Genomic DNA, 19,264 nt, shown 5'->3' with positions numbered 1-19,264 from the left:
GATAAGCTAGGCTTTGAGAGAAAAGTAAAATTCTGGATTTCATTATGATGAATCAATTACAAGGAGAGCAGATTACATTGCTTTATACTCGTCCTATATATTCTACAGCATAAAGGAAATAGAGTCTGTTGTAACCAACTTTCATAACCAAATGAAACTGATCCTAACAAACTAATCTGACGTGGCACATGCCTTGCTGCATGCTTATGGTTATACTCCAATAAATAGCATTGTGAATCAAAGCAAAAAAGAGACATTCAGACATCGATGTAGTTTCTGAAAAGGTTTCCCCATGCCTTCAAGAACAATGGACCACAGTCAGAACATTTAGGAGGCTTATTCGGCCATGGCTTCGACAATGGCTTAGATAACACAGTTCCATCCGTAGACAACACATATATATCTTCCTCCATCATCCTCTCCTTTTGCACTCCTAAAAAACACCCAGATCAATTAAACAACCATCATTCATCTAAAACCCCACAAACAAATGGAATCTTTGCAAATATATCAAACTACAAGTATGCACCTGATGGTGACATGACGATAAGCTGTTGGGGTTTGGGAACTGCATCATCGTGGACTTTGATGGTGATGCTGCCGCCGGTGCCGGAGACCCAACCGAGGTTGTAGAAGTGGCGGCAGAGCTATGCAATCAGGGCCTTGGTCTCTTTCACCTTGTTGCCCTCTAAATACGCCTGTAATGTGGTGGCCGTTTCTGCAGATCCGTTTTTGGCTGCTGAAGCCGCATCCATGGTTGTACCTATGCGTGTGTGTGTGTGGATAGTGGCTACCGACAATGATGCTTTATTATTAATATGTGTGTCAGCTCCGGCGTGATGAAGGTTGGATTCTTGATTAAAATAAATATTTCTTATTTGATGCTGTGTCTTTTGCATGGTTTTTTTATGTTTGGTTCTTTTGAAATCTGAATTATTGTTTAATAAAATATAAATTAATAAAAAAATTTGATCATATGTTGCTGGTTTTTATGTTTTTTTAGGATTTATTTAATAAAGGGTCACGATTGGCAGATGGGATCCTCTATCCCACTATTTTGTGTGTACCACCGTGTACTACACTTAATTTAGTTATTTTATAATTATATTTTATAAAAATAAAAAATATTATTATATTATGAACTCTATTTAATATTTATCACTAAAAATTGAAAATTTTAAAAATTATATACCCTAACTTTGAATTAATGAACCTAAATAATCAATTATTAATTCAAATAAATGTAAAAAAATAATTATAAATTCTAGTAAACCCTTGTTAATTATCTTTTTATAATATTAAAGCATAATAAATTAAAATTGAAGAAATTATAATTAAAAATTATAATAAATTAATAGTAGCACATGGTGGTACACACAAAAAAATGGGACAGATGATCCCATCCGCACAATTGGATGTAACAGACTGCATCTATGCGGCCAGTTCGGATCCCCTGTCCCACTCCCTATCCCAAGACAATACTGTGTCATTTTGTATATAATATTTTTGCCCACTTTTAATCTTCAAAATCTGAAGATAATTAGATCGGCTTAGCTGCTCAAGCCGCAAATCCCCTTTCTCTCTCCTATACCAAATCGAATTCATTTATTTACATTTAATTTTTTTTCTATCTCCACAAAATCGAGAGAATTTCATCTTCCACACATGATTTGCTTCAATTTTTGCAGAAAGGGAAAAAAGGTTCTTTTTGCAAATTGGGTTAACTATGTATTTATCTTATTTTAAGAAAACCCTTTTCTTGGTAAAAACTAGCTTGAAGTGATATTTTAATGAAGCTATATTATCTCTAGAACCCTGATTTTCGCATTGCATATGTTGGAGACGACAAGAACAAATATCAGACCGATGAAGGTGTTTTTCGAATATTTGGCTTTGAGAGCACGTAGCTTAACCTTGCCCAAGCTGCTGCTGAGAGCTTCATGAGCCCAACGGCGTGTAACTTAATGTGGCGATCCCGTCTCATTTTTGGAAACAATGAACACGCTCTATGCTTCCTAAATCCTTTGCTTGCTTTGAAGGTTTATTTTATCAGGACGTAGACTATTTTAATTTTTTCCCTTTTTTGAACTGCAGCTGGTCTAGCCCTCTGCTTTTTGATACTGTATTGTAATTTAACAAACATATAGTAGTATATTATTTATGTTTATATAGTTAATTACGAGCAGGCCACACACAAAGATTAGTACCTATAAAGCAGAAAGCATTGTAAATTAAGATCATGTGCATATGTGAAGCTGTTGTTTCCCATTTCTATTACGATGCCTTTGAAATTGTTGGCTGGAAGACTTTTGGTTGTTATGCAATGGCACTTGAGTTGTGTGTTTGTAGTCAAATCATAGTTCAATGGGATCGAGTTTGTTCACCATTTTGGTTGTTATGTTGATTGTCTCTGACATTGTTACACCATTTAGTTGAGAATTTATGTCATTCATTTCCAACTGATAATATGCCTTCACTTCTATGCCATTTCATGTATCTCAATCTTATCATTCTTGTAAAGTATGACTAATCAACGATTCAACATTCATTTCATCTGGAAAAATATTGTTGTGATTTCTGCAGAAGGGGAAAAAAGGGTTCTTTTTGGATTAGCTACAACACCAGCACACTTTGAGGACAGACTCAATGATGTTCGGCTTCAGTTGGCAGAAGAAATGCCGTGTGATCACCCGCAGTCAAAACAAGGTAGGGAACCAGCTGCTGCTACGAGGCTCGGTATATTTGATGGGAATTCTGCAGCAACGGATGGGTTAAGTCCTAATGACCCCGATTGTTTCTGCCGCTTGGGAATGGACTTCATCATTTGAAGAGAAATGCCTGTTCAATTTACCCAGACAAGTTGTTTCCTCGACTACACCATGAATGAATGGGGATGAATTCTATTAATAAAGAAAAGGATCATGAGCTTGCTTTTGATGTTGGTGTTAGTTCTTTGATGCTTTTGCCTTTGTTCTTAACATGTGAATTCACAAATCTTAATGGGAAAATCATTACGTCTCTTTGCTTCATTTATTTTATTATTGCTTTCTTGCCAAAAATCTTCTGAAATGCAAATTCCTTATCAATCCTGAGCAGGAGGATTTATAGCCCTTTGCTGGAAACCAATTTGCATCCGCTAACTGTAACACCTGATCAGTAAGTGACAGATAGTTTTCAGTAACTCCAGCAGACAACATATATTCCTTCATGCAACAACTTCATCCATTTCTTTGAAGTGACATCAACAACAAGAATATGAGTGACATGCTTCAAATCATCAAAAATTTCATATGAATGCAGGTAGTAAAGGTCATTCAATACTGATTATGTCATGAGAATTGATTCACACAAAGAGACAAACTTTGATTTGGCAGCCTTCCCATCTGCAATAACAGATACCTCAATAACTTAATTAAGACTTACATAATTCCAATTGCTTGCTATTTGAAAGTATTGTCCTCATAATAAATTGATTGTAAATTCATCAACGCAAAACAAAAAAACTAGTCTTCAAAGTATACAGTTCGATTGTGCCGAAGATGGACGTCGTGATATTCCCCACAGTAAATTGACTCTTATGATAGAATAAAAGCACTGGAAATTTATTATGAAATTTTGTGAAGAAGAAGAAGAAGAACAACAACAAACGATGGACGAAGAGATTGATTGATGGTGAATATCCTTAGCCAAATCATGTGATGCCAATGAAATCCTCATTTTTCGGTGGAGATACAAAATTTCCAAAGAAATCGGATATGAGTTCAATCTGTTAAAGGAAAGAGAAAAATTCGATCTGGCATAGGAGAGAGAAAAGAAAAATTAAGATGAAGATCACGGATATATGAAATTATCAGCTTGAGCCGAGCTGATAATTCACAGATTTTAAGTTGGATTGTTAATTCGGTATCAACTTATTTTATTTAATTAAAAGGGGCGCTTAAATTCTGGGCAAAACGACACAGTATTGTCTTGGGACAAGGAGTGGGACAGGGTATTGGGGACATGGGATCCAGACTGGCTATGCGGCAGGGGTGTACGGGCTGGGTCGGGCGCACAGGTCGGGTCAGTCCATATAAAAATAATTAAATTTAACAAAATCTCATTTATGTATAAATAAATATTTTTTTAATAAAAAGTATTTCCTCTATCCCACCTATTTTGGCACATTTACTTTAGGCACGAAAATTAAGAATAAAGAGTGTTAGGTCCGGGGGGTCTCGAATAGGTGTATGGGGGGGGGAGAATACACCTATAGGCTATTTTTACAACAATCTACCGACCTCAATCAGAGGGATCTCAGTCAGAGATTAAAGCGAAACTTTACATGCAAACAAGACACCTGTTTTACCGAAATTAGTTTTGACCAACAGGGTTGACGATTGATACTGAAAGCTCTTCAGTAAAGAGTTATCAGTTAAGTCACTGGAACTTAACTGATCCACGTAAGGGCTTCAGTCGTGTTTGCAAAGATAGAGATGATATCACTTTTCCTTACTATCAGAGGATAGTTCAGTCAGATTGATATCATACGCAGTGGAAATTAAACTTAGTTTCGAATAGCCTCGGTGGAGCAGATAGTTGGATTAAGGTTTCTCTTTCCTGTTAGTCAGTGTTCAGTTTTATCAATTGAAATTGCACAAGTATTGAATGTAAAACTGAAAGCTGTAAATAACACAGAGACTTTTACGTGGTTCGGAAAAACCCTTTCCTACATCCACGGCTGGTTGATCAGACCAACAATCCACTCCGCAAGTGCTTGCCTGGTGCACTGCAAACCGTACCCGTGTGCTTGCCTGGTGCACACAACCGTAAACTGAAGATAAACTCTCTTCAGCACCCACACACCTCGCGTAGGATTTCCCTGCTAAGCACACCTCGTGCTCAGACTTCCCACTCAGGGTTCAGAGTACCTTCCTGAACTCCGAATCACTCAAACACTCTTATGGAGGAGAGGTTTAAACGAGTGCCAACTATACTTACAAAGAACAAGTTCTTTGAAGCAAGTTTGACCTTTGGCTTCTGGGTAAACAGATATATGCCTAGGGTCTAAGAGAATATATGTAATCAGTAGAGACTGATTTTGGCTTTGGAATTCTCTTCTTCGATTCAAGCTTTGGGCGGTTAAGCTTTAGGCTGAGTAGCAATTTCGGCAGAGCTTCAGCTTATGTCGTTGAATCGGTGAAGATTGAAGTGATCCTCGAGCGCTATTTGTAGGAGAACTCTTGAATAGATCCGTTGGCGTAAATCGTCATCAAGATTTCTTCCGTTGGAGAGCAATTCGAATTTGGGCTGAGGCTTCAATCTTCGAGGTTCCTTGTCTGTGTGGAAACGGCTCTCTTTGATGGACAGGAGAAGTGACATCTCTGAAAAGTAACCACCAGATAGGAATGACCTCTGCAGAGATAAGATATTGTGATATCTCTGCATTTAATGCGGCTGTACTTGTGCGTACGTGGCTTCCTCTGAACGTTGGAAGATCAGTCCTAGGAGGAATGTTCAACTGATACTTGACTTTAGTATCAGTCCATTGCGCGCATTAAATAATCAGTCTTCAACTGATTCTTCAACTGATACTTCAGTTGGTAACTCCAGTCTTCAGTCTTCAGTCTTCATTCTTCAGTCTTCAGTCTTTAGCACCGCAACTAAACTAGAAACGAACTCTAACACTTGAGTTCAAAACGATTCTAGTCTATTACAACTAAGTCCTATGATTTTTGGTATCATCAAAACAAGGGTTAGGATATTCCACAAGGTTCCCAACAATTTCCCCCTTTTTGATGATGCCAAAACCACACGGCAGTTCTAGACAACAAAAAGACTGAACTCATAGTACAAGTTCTAAACAAGAGGTGAAAACAGTTCCTCCTTAACAATAGAACCTAAACAACTTGTACTTAGAGCAAGAACGAAAACAGTTCTAAAAACAGAACTTAAAGAAGACAGAAAAACCATAATCAGAGCCTGGACAAAGAGTCATTGTCTTCAGGTTGAGATCAAAAAGAAGTTGTTCTTTTCATTAAGGAGAGACTGATAAAGCATCAGTCTAAATTACAACTTGAAAGCATAAAAAGAACATTACAGAGTACTACCATCCGACTCAAGGTTCTTGATTGTAGAGTTTGAAGACTGTTTCCCATACCTTTCTGCCATTGTCGGAGTTTGGATGAAAGTTCCAAATCCTGCAAACGGTTCTGATTTCTTTCTTGATCTTCTCTCTGTCAACACCATTCCTGAACCTTGGTGGAGCCACTACTTTCTTCTGAGGGTCAGGTATGCCTTGCCCATTTTTCGTCTGAGCTTCCAACATTTGACGAACAGGTTCTCGTTCTTGGAGATGCATCAGGAAGTACTTCCAGGCTTCATACCTGCGCTCTTTGTCGCCTTGGATACTTGCAAACACCATCCATTTGGTGTAGCGTTCCTTGAGTTGTTCCCACCAATCATTCAGCTCTGACGGTATCCATTTATCTGATCGCTCAAACTTTTCCAGATGAGATACAATCAGTCCACTCTTGAGATAAAGTTCAAGCCTTTGACTTTCCTTCAGAGTTGAGATGAATTCGACGGTTTTCTTCTTCTTCAGTTCTGATTCACTTGAAGAGCTTTCTCTGCCTCTCTTTCTGCTGGCTTCTACTGAGGCGAAAGTGGGGGCAACCCTTGCAGCGATCTCCTCAGCCCTGTTTTCCACCTTGTTGAAGACAGAGGGGAGCATTTCCGCTTCTCTTTGCATACGCCTCAGTATATCCTCTTCCCCCCTTTTGGGCATCAGCTGGAGGAAGTCGGCTTTGTAACTCTTGAAGATCAGTGAGCATCTTTTGAACGAGAGCGGTGTCAGGAGATTCTTTGGTTTGTTGGAGTTCCCTTTCCACCTTTGCCAGTCGTTCCATGATAGGCTGTACTGTCGTTGCAATGAGTTCCTGGACCTCGGTTCTTGGCATGAACGTTTTTAGGAACTCAAGTTCCATTTTCTCGAGCTTTGTAGTTAGGTTGATATAGTGTGTCTTCCTTTCAATCTCTGATTCGAGAAAGAGAGTGTAGAGTTCCTCGTGCTCCTTCTGAACTTTGGGGAAACCAATCTTTGTATCAAGCATTTCAAGCTTATAATTTATCAGTGCATTTTTCTGTGCCTTTATCCGCAGTTTGAGTCCATTTATCAAGCCGGCATGATGGACCATGTCTGTTGTGGCCTGTTGCTCGACTTCTTTGAGCTTCTTTATGAACTTTTCACCATAGATTCGTTGTCGTTCGAGCTCGTGCCTAAGTGAGTCGATTTCAAACCGTTGATTAGCAAGCTGGTTCAGCAGTACATCCATTGGTCTTTCTTCATCATCAGAGATCCGTAATAGATGTCTGCGCGGCCGATTATGTTTCCAGATGGTGAGGCGCGCATCAGTTTCTGCATCCGAATCAAATAGAACAGGTCCTTCTGCTCGAGGAAGCTAGACGTGTTCTATTGGAACATCTGATTCGTCAGGATATTTATGCTCTTGTTGATGCTCTTCATCAGTCTTGGATGTGGATGCCTCGGCGTGAATGGAAGGGTGATCTGTTCTTTCTTCAACAGATTGTGGAAATTCTTGCTCCTGGCTGATGTTCTGGCCTTTAGGTGGAATAGGCTCATCAGTGTTCAAAAGTGTTGATGAAGTCGGAGGAGACTTGATGATGTCATTAACTCGTTCTTCAGGATTTGAACGATCAGCATTGTGTGCTGATTCATCTTCTTCTACTGACAGAGGAGCATTAACGACAGTGATGGTAGCCTGGTCTACTTCAGTATGAGACGTCGGAAGAGAGGATGGTAGCTTCGGTTGATTGAATGAATCAGTCACTGGTTGATCATCGATGGCAGGGTCAGCAGCAGCTTCTGCTGGTTGATGAGCGACATTAACATGCGAGCTATGAGCTGCAATAACTTTCTCTATGATGAGAGGCTCGTCCAACACCTTTGATGTCCCGGCATCGTCGTTTAGTGACTGGAGGCGTCTGAATTGTTTGGATGAAATCAAGTAATTCATGGCAAAACTGTCAAAGTCATGAATTACGTCCCGAACATGTTCAATTTGAAAGAGGCTGATCAAGGTAGCCTCTTCCATCTCAAACGAGTCTTCAGCTGCATGGCTGTGAAGACTGTTGATTCTTGGACATGGCGCTGTCTTCAGAAGAGTATACCTTAGAAGTCTATGAAGATCCCGGTAGACTTCTAGAGACGTATCGACATCACCAATTATACGTCGGAGGCGGTCGGTGGCAATTTGTTGAGCATCAGACTGAAGTTCAACAGCTTCTAGTGTACTTTTGAAGATGAAGGTGGAGGCCAGGTCAGAGAAATCATCCATTCCATTACAGCAGAATCGAGAATGCTAGAGCAGAGGAATCACCCATTCCTCTGCAGAAAAGCGTCAGAGCGGAAGAAATCCGCTGGCGACCCATTCCGCTGGCAATACCATTCCTCTGGCGATAACAGGGAAATCATCCATTCCTCTGGCGAGAGCTGCGAAGTTGGCAAAAGTGGGAGTATTTCCGGAGCGCGCATCCAGCTGGAGAGTTGCCTTATTTCACACGATTCTATTACCTTTAGAATTCTACTTTGCATGGCAACTTCCATGGTGATCCGAAGGAAATCTGAAGCTTATAAATAGGTCCTCTTTTGACCTATTGAGGACACACACATATCCGAGAACCCTAGCATTCATACTTTAGTTTTTCTAGCTTTAGAATTTTATTGTTTTTCAGTTTTCAAGGCTTGGATCAAGATTGAAGATTCAAGCCGCTACTTCAGTTTTTATTCGGTTTTTATCCAATTCAGTTTTTACAATTGCGTTCAATTTAATTATGCTTTTGTTTTATTTTGCTATGTCTGGCTAGTTTCTTTTAGCTGATTCTAGGGTTTGTAAATAGTTGATTGAATTTATGTGATTTATTTGTTAGTACCTATTTACCTTCCAGTTTATGATTCATAATTCCTGGTGCTTAATTTCTTGTGAATTATTTGATCATTGCATGTTTAGCTATTCGGTTTGAGACCTAGCGGAGATAACTGTTTAGCGGATTCAGGAATGTATGATATGATTTTAACCTTGAGACCTAGCGGAGATAGGTGGATCATAGGGAGCTATTCTTAGGAACTTTTGGGAGTTAGTAGATTTTCTTGAGACCTAACGGAGATAGATAATTTACTAATCTACGATCGTTGCTGCTCTAGCGAGAGTAATTGATTAATTAAGTGATCTCTCATCATAACTGGATTAAATTGTTACATAGGATTAATAGATTAATTGCGTAGATTTAATTGATGAATTTACTACCCTAGGATCAGTTGTCTTTTATATTTGATTTTTCTTATGATCTTTTATTTATTGCTATTTGCGTTTAGTGTTAATCAATCCTCTTTATTTTCGTTTGCCTGAATATTACTAGAGTCTATTTAGGATTACTTAGAGTGATTCTCTATAATAGTCCCTGTGGATACGATACTCGGTTACTTGTTATTTGCTACAATTACATCGTGTTAGTTGCGATTTTTGTTGCTATAATAATAGTGATCAACTTTTTGGCGCCGTTGCCGGGGACTATTTAGAATTTACTTTAATATTCCTGATTAAATTTAAGCATTATTTCAGGCGTTATAAGTTTTTATTTTATTTTTAGTTTTTAAATTTCTGTTTTTGTTTGTTGTCTCAGGCGTGTATGAACACGAGATCCAAAGGAAAGGAACATCTAGTACCTTTGAACTTGGAAATCGAAAAGCAATACAAAAGAGACAACCGCAAAAAGAAGAAGCAAGCAATGGCAGAGCAACAGAATAACATGGACCTTGAAACTCTTGTGCGAGCTGTGACACACCTTCAGAGGCAGCTAGACGAAGAGAGAGAGCGCAACCGGGCTCCTCCACCAGAGCCACCACTGAATCACATGTATCAGCCTCGAGTTGATCAATTCCAAGGAGGCAGCTGGGGACCAACTGTGCAGGCTAACACGTTCGAGCTGAAGCCGGGATTGATAAACATGGTGCAAGCTGAACAATTTAGTGGAGCGGCTTCTGAAAATCCGCATGCTCACATTACCCAGTTTCTAGATATCTGGGACACTATTAAGCAGAATGGAGTGCCACCTGATGCCATCAGAATGAAGATGTTTGGATTCTCTCTCAGAGACAGAGCAAAGGAGTGGTTCAAGAGTTTGGACAGAGGTGCCATTACTGGATGGGAGGATTTGTGTAGAGCTTTCCTGGCAAAATACTTTCCTGCTTCTAAAGCTCAGAAAATCATTGCAGAGATTTCTCACTTTTCCCAGCTAGGAGATGAGACCATTCATGATGCCTGGGAAAGATTTCGCGAGCTGCTTAGGAACTGCCCACAACATGGTTTCACGGAAGATCAGCAAATCATTCACTTTTATAATGGTTTGACTGGTCTGACAAAAAGTATGGTGGATGCTACTGCAGGTGGATGTCTTCTCCATAGAAATACAAAGGAGGCTTATCGTGTGATAGAAGAGATGGCCTCCAACAGTTATCAATGGCCGAATGACAGAAATTCTACGAGAAGAATTGCAGCTGTAAACGAGGAGAGAGATGATTTTAAAGAGAAATACGAAGCTTTTCAAAAACAGTATGAGTTGGAGAGAAAAACACTGCTAGCCAAAATCCCTCAGCAGCCGATTTTATCCGATGTGGCACAGTCTGAAGATGCTAATTTTGTCCAGCGGCAGTACAAATTCCATAGGCCAAACTATCAGGGACATCAGGGTGGAAATCCCCCGTATCATCCAAATAATAGGAATCATCCAAATTTTTCCTATTCAAATCCCAACAATGCTTTGCAACCTCCACCAGGATTTTCTGTTTCTAGTGGGGGAGTAATCAATGAGCCAAAGAAAGATTCAATGGAGGAAATGATGAAGCAAGTATTGGTAAAGGTCACCGAGATGGAGGCAAACTCGGCAAACTTGGGAACTAAAATGTTCATCATGGAACAAAATGTGTCAGCACTGTCCAAGCAAGTGCAGATATTGGAGACTCAAGTTGGTCAGATGGCCAACCAAGCAGCTGCGCAGCACAAGCCAGGCCAATTTCCTAGCAACGCTCAGTTCAATCCGAAGAGCCAACATCAACAGCCTCAGCAAAATCAGCAATGTCATTCCATCCGGGTGGTTGATAATTCAGTTGAGGATGAAGAGCAGCGGAATCATGCAGAGCAGAGGAATCACCATTCCTCTGCAGAGCAGAGGAATCGTACAGAGCAGCGGGATGGCAGGGACGACAAGGATGGCAAGGAAAAAAATGTAGAGATTATGGAGGATGATGACCTGGAGACGATTGTGTGCGATTCGCCACCTACTTCTAAGGTATCGTCGAATACCTCTGCTGTTAAGAAGCCTATTCCTACTCCTACGTTTCCCAGGCCAGAGTACAAGCCTGTAGCACCTTTCCCTCTTCCATCCCCGAGGCCAAGATTAGATGAGCAAAGCTCAAAATTTTTGGAGACATTTAAGAAGTTGGCTGTGAATATTCCCTCCGTGGAGATCTTGAGAAATAAGCCAAATGAGGTGCAAATTGTGAAGGCTGTGATGGAAAAGAAGAGTGCATTCAATGAATTTGAGGAGGTGCTCGCAGTGAAGGAGTATCAGTTGGCTCCAAAGAGAGAAGATCCGGGCAGCTTCAATATTCCTGTGAAGATTGGAAAGTCATTGTTTGAGAAAGTAATGTGTGACACCGGAGCAAGCATAAATGTCATGCCTCTCAAAGTGTATAGGAAGTTGCAGCTGGGGGATTTGAAGCCAACTAACAAGACAATTCAGCTTATTGATAAGTCTTGCTCTACACCTCTAGGAGTTGCGGAAGATGTGCTTGTGAAGGTGAGTGATTTTTTCTTCCCAGTCGACTTTGTAGTGTTGGATATTCCGGAGGATCCAAAGATGCCTTTGCTGTTAGGGAGACCTTTCCTTGCCACATGTGGAGCAAAGCTAGATATGCAAAGGGGGACGATGACATTGGGAGCCTATGGGGAAACTGTGATTTTCAAGAAACCTCCACCAAAGGAAGTTCCCCAGAATGAAGTGGTTAATTTGGCTGACAGTTTTCTAGCAAAGTCGGAGGATGAAGAAGTTGAGAAAAATGAGCTGCCCAAGGATGAAGCCAAGAAAAAGACTCCAAAACCAAAAGAAGTTCTGACTTTTGAGATGTGTCTGTTTTTGGAGCATGATGGGGGGTCTTTGAAAACCCATACCCCCAAGAAGAAGAAAGTGAAATTCCGGATTTTTCGGAACAAGAATGAGAAGGGGGCAATGCTGGTGGAGGATGTTCGAGCCAAGAGAAGTGTTTTGGTGGAGAGGGCACCCAAGAGTAGAAAAGCTTTCCAATGGTTAGAGTGTTGTTTCCGACCTCCATGAGTTTTTGAGGTATCGTCGAGCTCTAGACGTTAAATTAAGCACTTGTTGGGAGGTAACCCAATTGTTTTTCTTTGTTTTGTTTTCCTTTCTTTCTGTTTCGTTTTTCTTCGTTTTGTTTCTTTTTGTTTTGTTGTTTTGTTCGGGTTTTTAGTACGGTGTTGAGCTTGGAAGTTGCCAGAACTCGCGCTTTGTTCATGCCACCGCCAGAGGAACATGTGTTTCTCTACCAGATTGCTGGAAGTCTTCATGTCCAGCGCAGCCACTCGCTTCGCTGCCCCGTTAAGCGCTGCTCTGCCAGCGATATACTTATCCGCGCTGCTCTGCCAGCGATACACTCACTTCGCTGCCCTGTCCAGCGCAACCACTCTCTACTCTGCCCAAGGCCACAAACCTCCCTTTTCACCGCCTCTCACGATGGTTCAGCTTTGCATTGCCGATAATCAGGGATGTTTTCTACACTCTTCGTATTTCTTTTATGCCCTGAGGACATGGCATGTTTTAAGTGTGGGGGGGTGTTTAGTTGCTTATATTTTTCAAAATTTGGGTGAGATCAATTTTTCTATGCTTAGTTTTTGGCCTCGAATCTAGCTAATTTTTATGAATTTGTGGAAGAGAAGATGGTTTTCGATGTGCATTTTGGGTTTGTGAATGAATGGAGGATATTCTTGTTTTACTTTTGATATATGTTTCTTGTTTGTGCGAAGAATTATGAGTTTTGTTGCAACACTTTTGTAAGTTAGTAAAACGTAATTTGTCCGGTAGATGCTAGAAGGAGTGTTGTCATTGTGATTGCCTACGATCGTATCTTATCTGTGAAATGTGAAAAATGTTGGACGAATTGCCAACTTCAAAATTGCCAGCTCTGAAACATCTGGCCTGTTCTGAAATGTGATAGCTCTGAGTCTCTGCTCCTCTAGTTTAACTATGAGCATGGGAAACCACGTGAAAAGACTTTGGATTACATCCAAATGGTTTTATTTCATGAAATATGGCTCAACTGTTGAAATCTCAAAGCACACAAAGTGTGAAAAATTGATGATATTGATTATAAAGGCGATCACATTAGGGAATTCACTTCTAGCGGAGAATTGGGTCTGATCGAATTACTTGCATTACTCTTTTGTTGCTTCTTAAACTTTGAGTTACTTGCATGATCGAGAGATGTGTGTTGACTGTAAAGTTTTGAATTGACTTTGTGAATGTTTGATTGGAAATTTACATTATTGAAATCAATTTCATCCTAGGATTCATATAGATTTTGTTTAAGGACAAGCAAAAGACTAAGTGTGGGGGAGTTGATTTATGCTTAATTTACTCTATTTTTAAGGGTTTTTTGTGCATGTTTAAAGATAATCTTCTGGAAATTGGTGCGTTTATGGTGTATTTTATGCTTTGCAGGAGATTTAGGCTTTCGAGATGGAAGAATGCAGTTTTGAATGAATTTGGAAGAATTTGGCGTTCTCCAGGTGTTCTGGTTTCCAGAGCAGAGGAACCGACATTTCTAGAGCAGAGAAATCACCATTCCTCTGGAGTCAGAGAAATCAAAGTTCAGTGCAGCGAAATCCGCGAACGCCAGAGGAATCGAAGCGAGCGCGGAAACGCCAGAGGACTCATAAGGCGCCAGAGGAGTCGCCATTCCGGAGCGCTAGTCAGAGCAGAGAAATCAAATCGACAGAGGAGTCGAGGCCAAATGATTCCCTTCCCCGCTGTCAGAGGAGTCGTTTTCCCTCTGAACAGGGAAGTCGCCCAGGTCAGAGAAATCATCCATTCCATTACAACATAATCGAGAATGCCAGAGCAGAGGAATCACCCATTCCTCTGCAGAAAAGCGTCAGAGCGGAAGAAATCCGCTGGCAATACCATTCCTCTGGCGATAACAGGGAAATCATCCATTCCTCTGGCGAGAGCTGCGAAGTTGGCAAAAGTGGGAGTATTTTCCGGAGCGCGCATCCAGCTGGAGAGTTGCCTTATTTCACACGATTCTATTACCTTTAGAATTCTACTTTGCATGGCAACTTCCATGGTGATCCGAAGGAAATCTGAAGCTTATAAATAGGTCCTCTTTTGACCTATTGAGGACACACACATATCCGAGAACCCTAGCATTCATACTTTAGTTTTTCTAGCTTTAGAATTTTATTGTTTTTCAGTTTTCAAGGCTTGGATCAAGATTGAAGATTCAAGCCGCTATTTCAGTTTTTATTCGGTTTTTATACAATTCAGTTTTTACAATTGCGTTCAATTTAATTATGCTTCTGTTTTATTTTGCTATGTCTGGCTAGTTTCTTTTAGCTGATTCTAGGGTTTGTAAATAGTTGATTGAATTTATGTGATTTATTTGTTAGTATCTATTTACCTTCCAGTTTATGATTCATAATTCCTGGTGCTTAATTTCTTGTGAATTATTTGATCAATAGTTTGCATGTTTAGCTATTCGGTTTGAGACCTAACGGAGATAACTGTTTAGCGGATTCAGGAATGTATGATATGATTTTAACCTTGAGACCTAGCGGAGATAGGTGGATCATAGGGAGCTATTCTTAGGAACTTTTGGGAGTTAGTAGATTTTCTTGAGACCTAACGGAGATAGATAATTTACTAATCTACGATCGTTGCTGCTCTAGCGAGAGTAATTGATTAATTAAGTGATCTCTCATCATAACTGGATTAAATTGTTACATATGATTAATAGATTAATTGCGTAGATTTAATTGATGAATTTACTACCCTAGGATCAGTTGTCTTTTATATTTGATTTTTCTTACGATCTTTTATTTATTGCTATTTGCGTTTAGTGTTAATCAATCCTCTTTATTTTCGTTTGCCTGAATATTACTAGAGTCTATTTAGGATTACTTAGAGTGATTCGCTATAATAGTCCCTGTGGATACGATACTCGGTTACTTGTTATTTGCTACAATTACATCGTGTTAGTTGCGATTTTTGTTGCTATAATAATAGTGATCACTGGTTCTGGTGCAGTTTCTACAACTGCTTTGCCTTTGGAGCTCGGAGAGAGTTTCCAAGGCATCTCAGTTGGTATAGATGGTTTCTTGGGGCGGATTGTACGTACTCGTCGTGGCACATTCGTGCGAGGATTTGAAGGAAGTGAATCAGAGGCTTCAGAATCAGATGAAGGAGGAGAAGAGATGTCGATTACCTTCTCTTTTGAGGAAGGTTTGGGATCTCTTCATGCAATTTTGAAGAGACGTAGGCTGTCTGTGAATTTGATCATCTCAGGCCATTGCACATACTTGTGCTTCTTTGTCCCCTCGATGATGATCTGGGATACCCTGTTCCCTTGTCGGACCATCGTTGCCGGTCGTGTGTTGTGGGCTTCGTTGTAAAGAAGCTTCAGGTAAGCTTCTTCCCAGTTGAAGCATTCTTTCTTCATAAGAGCAGCCATTACATTCTTCTGCGGTTGAGATGCTTTATCAGGAGTCCCTGTAGCACCAATCCAGCACTTCTGGATAATTTTGCCCAACATGGCAAACTCTGGATGAAGATGAGATAGAGTGATCTGACTTTTCGTTGATTCAGATTTATCCTTCAGTGCAGTCTTGAGAGTTTCATTTGCTTCATCATCAGTCAATGAAGAGAGTAGAAATCCGTTGTTTGGGAGATTGAACAATTCCCTGACAATTTTGGAGACGTTGAGAGTCTCCTCAATGCATTTTGCTCCGTCGATGATGCTGACCTTTGAGATTAGATCTTCGGAGTTGCTGAATCTAAGATTTTTGTAAAATTCTCTGACAGCATCGTCGAGTAAGTACTTTGGTTCGCTTGTGACAAACTTCTTCCATCCGTTCTGGAGAAGTATATCTGAGACCTTCGTAAATTCCGACTTCTTTTCAAACGATTCCTCATGCACCGTCTGTTCATATCTGACTTCTTTCTTTATTGAAGCTTCATTCTCGTTGTCAGTCTTTTTCATGTTAGTTTTAGCCATCTCGAATTGAAAACCTGTGAAAAGATTTCTGCAGAGAGTGATCTCACAGGAGAGTGCTGTGGATTTTGAATGTTAGTGAGATCGTGCAGAAGTGATGGAGAATGGGGAATGGCAGTAATGGAGAAAGTGTGATCGTGGGAGGAGAACAGTTTCCTAGGGCAATTGAAAAGACGTGGGCGGTTTGAAATCTACGCGCCAAATCAAATATAATAAATTTTGACGTCCGTAATAAATGCCCATCAGATAAATGCCTAGAAAAATGAGATATGAACTGATTATAGAATATTTGTCATAATCTCTTGCCATAAATAGGCGGCGTAGTGCATACAGTGATTTGAAAAGATATGCATAAAAAGGAGATTTCGGAAATTGAAAGACTGAAGTAGAACATAATTTCACCAGTTAAGCATAATCACACCTAGACCTTATTTTCATTTAGTCCAAGAAGTTCCCAAACAATAGTCAAGAAAAAAATTTAAACAGTGTTCCCCCTAAATTAGATAACTCATAATCATCAAGTGTAAATAGGCAAAAGGAACAAAGATAGGACAAACAAGAATCTGCTTGAGCTTACTAAAGATCAAAAGAAAACAAACAGAAGTATGAAAGAATTATAACAAGGAAGAACGAACTAAAACAATCTAGGAACACCATAATCAAAATAATGAGTCTCTGTTTAGATGACATTCCTTGATCTTCCTTAGTCCTTAGTTGATGTGGAGTTGTTTGCTTGGCTTCCTTGGAGGACTTCCTTTGGGTTTTTCAGTCAGCTTCCCTTTTCCTTTTCTGTCCTCTTCTCGTTTGTTCTTGTCATCAGACTCAGGGACCTCGCTGAATTTGTTCTGGATTTCCAGTTGCTGTTGGAGATGAGTGACAGTTGATTCAAGAATTGCAATCTTGACTCTCAGCTCATATGAGACTTCTTCTTGAATCATCATCCTTTCTTCCAACATCTGGACTCTCTCATCCGTGGAAGTTTCAGGAGGCTCTTGTTCTTTAGTTGGCGTCCCTTCTTTAGTTGCTTTGGCTGGGGCCGACTGATGAGGTGGAGTTTTATGGAGGTCTTCCATGTTCTCAGCATTATCTTCTTTGAGAAGACCTCTGGAAGTGAGGTACAGTCTGAAGTTGGGTGCCCAGTCATGGATGCCATCCCAAACATTTGTGACTCTGAACTTCTCAAAGATGCTATTCTCCAAGCCTTCCATCTCACTATCAGTGAGGACTTCATCTATCTCTTTGTATTGGGATTTGGGTAGGGTTCTGACGAAGATATAGAAGAAATAGCTGACAAGAGCTTGGAATTCTTCAGGATTCAGGGAGGCTAAGATTGTAGGAAAAAGGGTTGTGACACAGTGTTCGGACAGTTGTGTCACGAAGCTTTTGAGAAGGGCCTTTTGATTGACAAAGGTTGAGGATGAGGCATTGTCGTTAGAGACTTCGTCAAACTTTGCCTTCTTGTTGAACCCTTCAAGACAGTAATGGAAGAAACCTCTGAGAGGAAGTTCTTTAGATTCCGTTTCTCTGTTGAAGGTTGCTCGTGTCTCCTCTGTTGGTTGATTTTCTTCATCTGCTAGAGGGACATGCAGAGCCTGTTGTTGAGAAGTTTCTGTGCTCGGCATTGGAACTTCTTCAGAAGATTTTGGAGCATCTTCTTCATGTTCCTCATTGTGGGATTTTTTAGGGGTGTCCAGCGAGATCTTGACTGGAGACGACACGCTGTCGAACTTTTTCTTGGTTGAGCCTCGAGTCTTGTATCTTGGCTCGGAAGTGAGGAGAGGAACTTCAGTCGAGATACTGATATTTCCTCTGAGTGAACTTTTCTGTTTTTCAAACAGGTGTATGGTGGAAGACACTTGAGTAGTGTTCTTCCAGAAGCAAGGTGTCTCCTTAGCACTATGAAGAATGAGTGCTGAGACTCTTGTTCCTTGGCGCAGATGTTTGGTGGAGTGGGATTCCTCCTTCTCTTCAGCGAGAATCTGAATGTAGGCCTTCTCCTAGTTGAATGGGCCTTTCTGCATCAGGGCGATAAGCACAAGTTTGTGTGGTCTTGAGAGATGACCAGGGGATCCAAGGGTGCCAAACCAGCATTTCTTGATCATCTTGGCAATGGGTCTGAGATGAGGATGAATTCTTGAAATGCTCAGAACATTGGTGATGACGCGATCGGCAGGTGCATTGCTTGTCAGTGTTTCCCTCATGTGCTCAGTAGCTTCTTCGTCGGTGAAGAATGGAGCTGGTCCCTCAGTTGGAAGATTGAACATATCTTTCACTGCTTCAGATATGTTGATGGACAACTTGATTGATTCTGAAAAACCTTCATTTGTGAAAACAGAAATCTGTGTTTTGAGTTCACCAGTCGATTCATCTGATTTGATGTTGTCGTAGAATTCTCGGATGATCAATTCGTCGAGAAGGAACCTTGGTGAGCATTGGATGAACTTATTCCATCCATGTCGTTCTAAGATCTCATTGATTTTATTGAAATCAACGAATTATTGGAGTGACTCCAGTGTTGCAACAGATTCGTAACACACAACTTGTTGTGATGCTGATTTTCCCATTTGGATTTTGAGAAATTTTCTGCAAAAGTCTGAAGATTGATTCTCACAGAGATGGAACTGTGGATTCTTACTGTTAATCTTGCAGAAACAAGCACACTCAAAAATTTTGCACACAAAGATTTCTCTGAGATTGAGTAAATCTTTTAGTTGAAGATGAAACGTTTTTGAAGATGTGAGAAGTCGTGCATAAAGCGATTTCAATAAACGTTTGAAATCCGTGCAAATGGAGTCGTGCCACGTGGATCACTCCGCTTGTTAGTAAAAAGGGCGAGTTGGTGTGATCGTGTGACAACCGTTTTAAAAACAAATGTGCACGTGTCAATTAAACAAAATAAGGAGTGTAAACATTTAGACACATCAGAAT

General features: G+C 40.3%; 1 long non-coding RNA gene and 1 other non-coding gene across 2 annotated transcripts; one reads left to right on the top strand and one right to left on the bottom strand.

Annotated features, from left to right (window-relative positions):
- The first annotated feature begins 1,517 nt into the window (after positions 1-1,517).
- LOC131015918 (uncharacterized) lies at positions 1,518-3,029 on the top strand. Its single transcript, XR_009098774.1, has 2 exons — positions 1,518-1,701; positions 1,812-3,029. It is a non-coding gene; the product is annotated as an uncharacterized LOC131015918 (long non-coding RNA).
- A 7,231-nt stretch (positions 3,030-10,260) lies between these two features.
- Positions 10,261-10,367, bottom strand: LOC131019264 (small nucleolar RNA R71). The gene has a single exon (XR_009100184.1). It is a non-coding gene; the product is annotated as a small nucleolar RNA R71 (small nucleolar RNA).
- Between the last annotated feature and the right edge of the window lie 8,897 nt (positions 10,368-19,264).

Source organism: Salvia miltiorrhiza, chromosome 3 (assembly GCF_028751815.1).
Source record: "Salvia miltiorrhiza cultivar Shanhuang (shh) chromosome 3, IMPLAD_Smil_shh, whole genome shotgun sequence".
In the NCBI taxonomy this organism is placed as follows: Eukaryota; Viridiplantae; Streptophyta; class Magnoliopsida; order Lamiales; family Lamiaceae; genus Salvia; species Salvia miltiorrhiza.
Note: the sequence above shows the minus strand (reverse complement) of the source record. Positions and strands in the feature narration are given on the sequence as shown.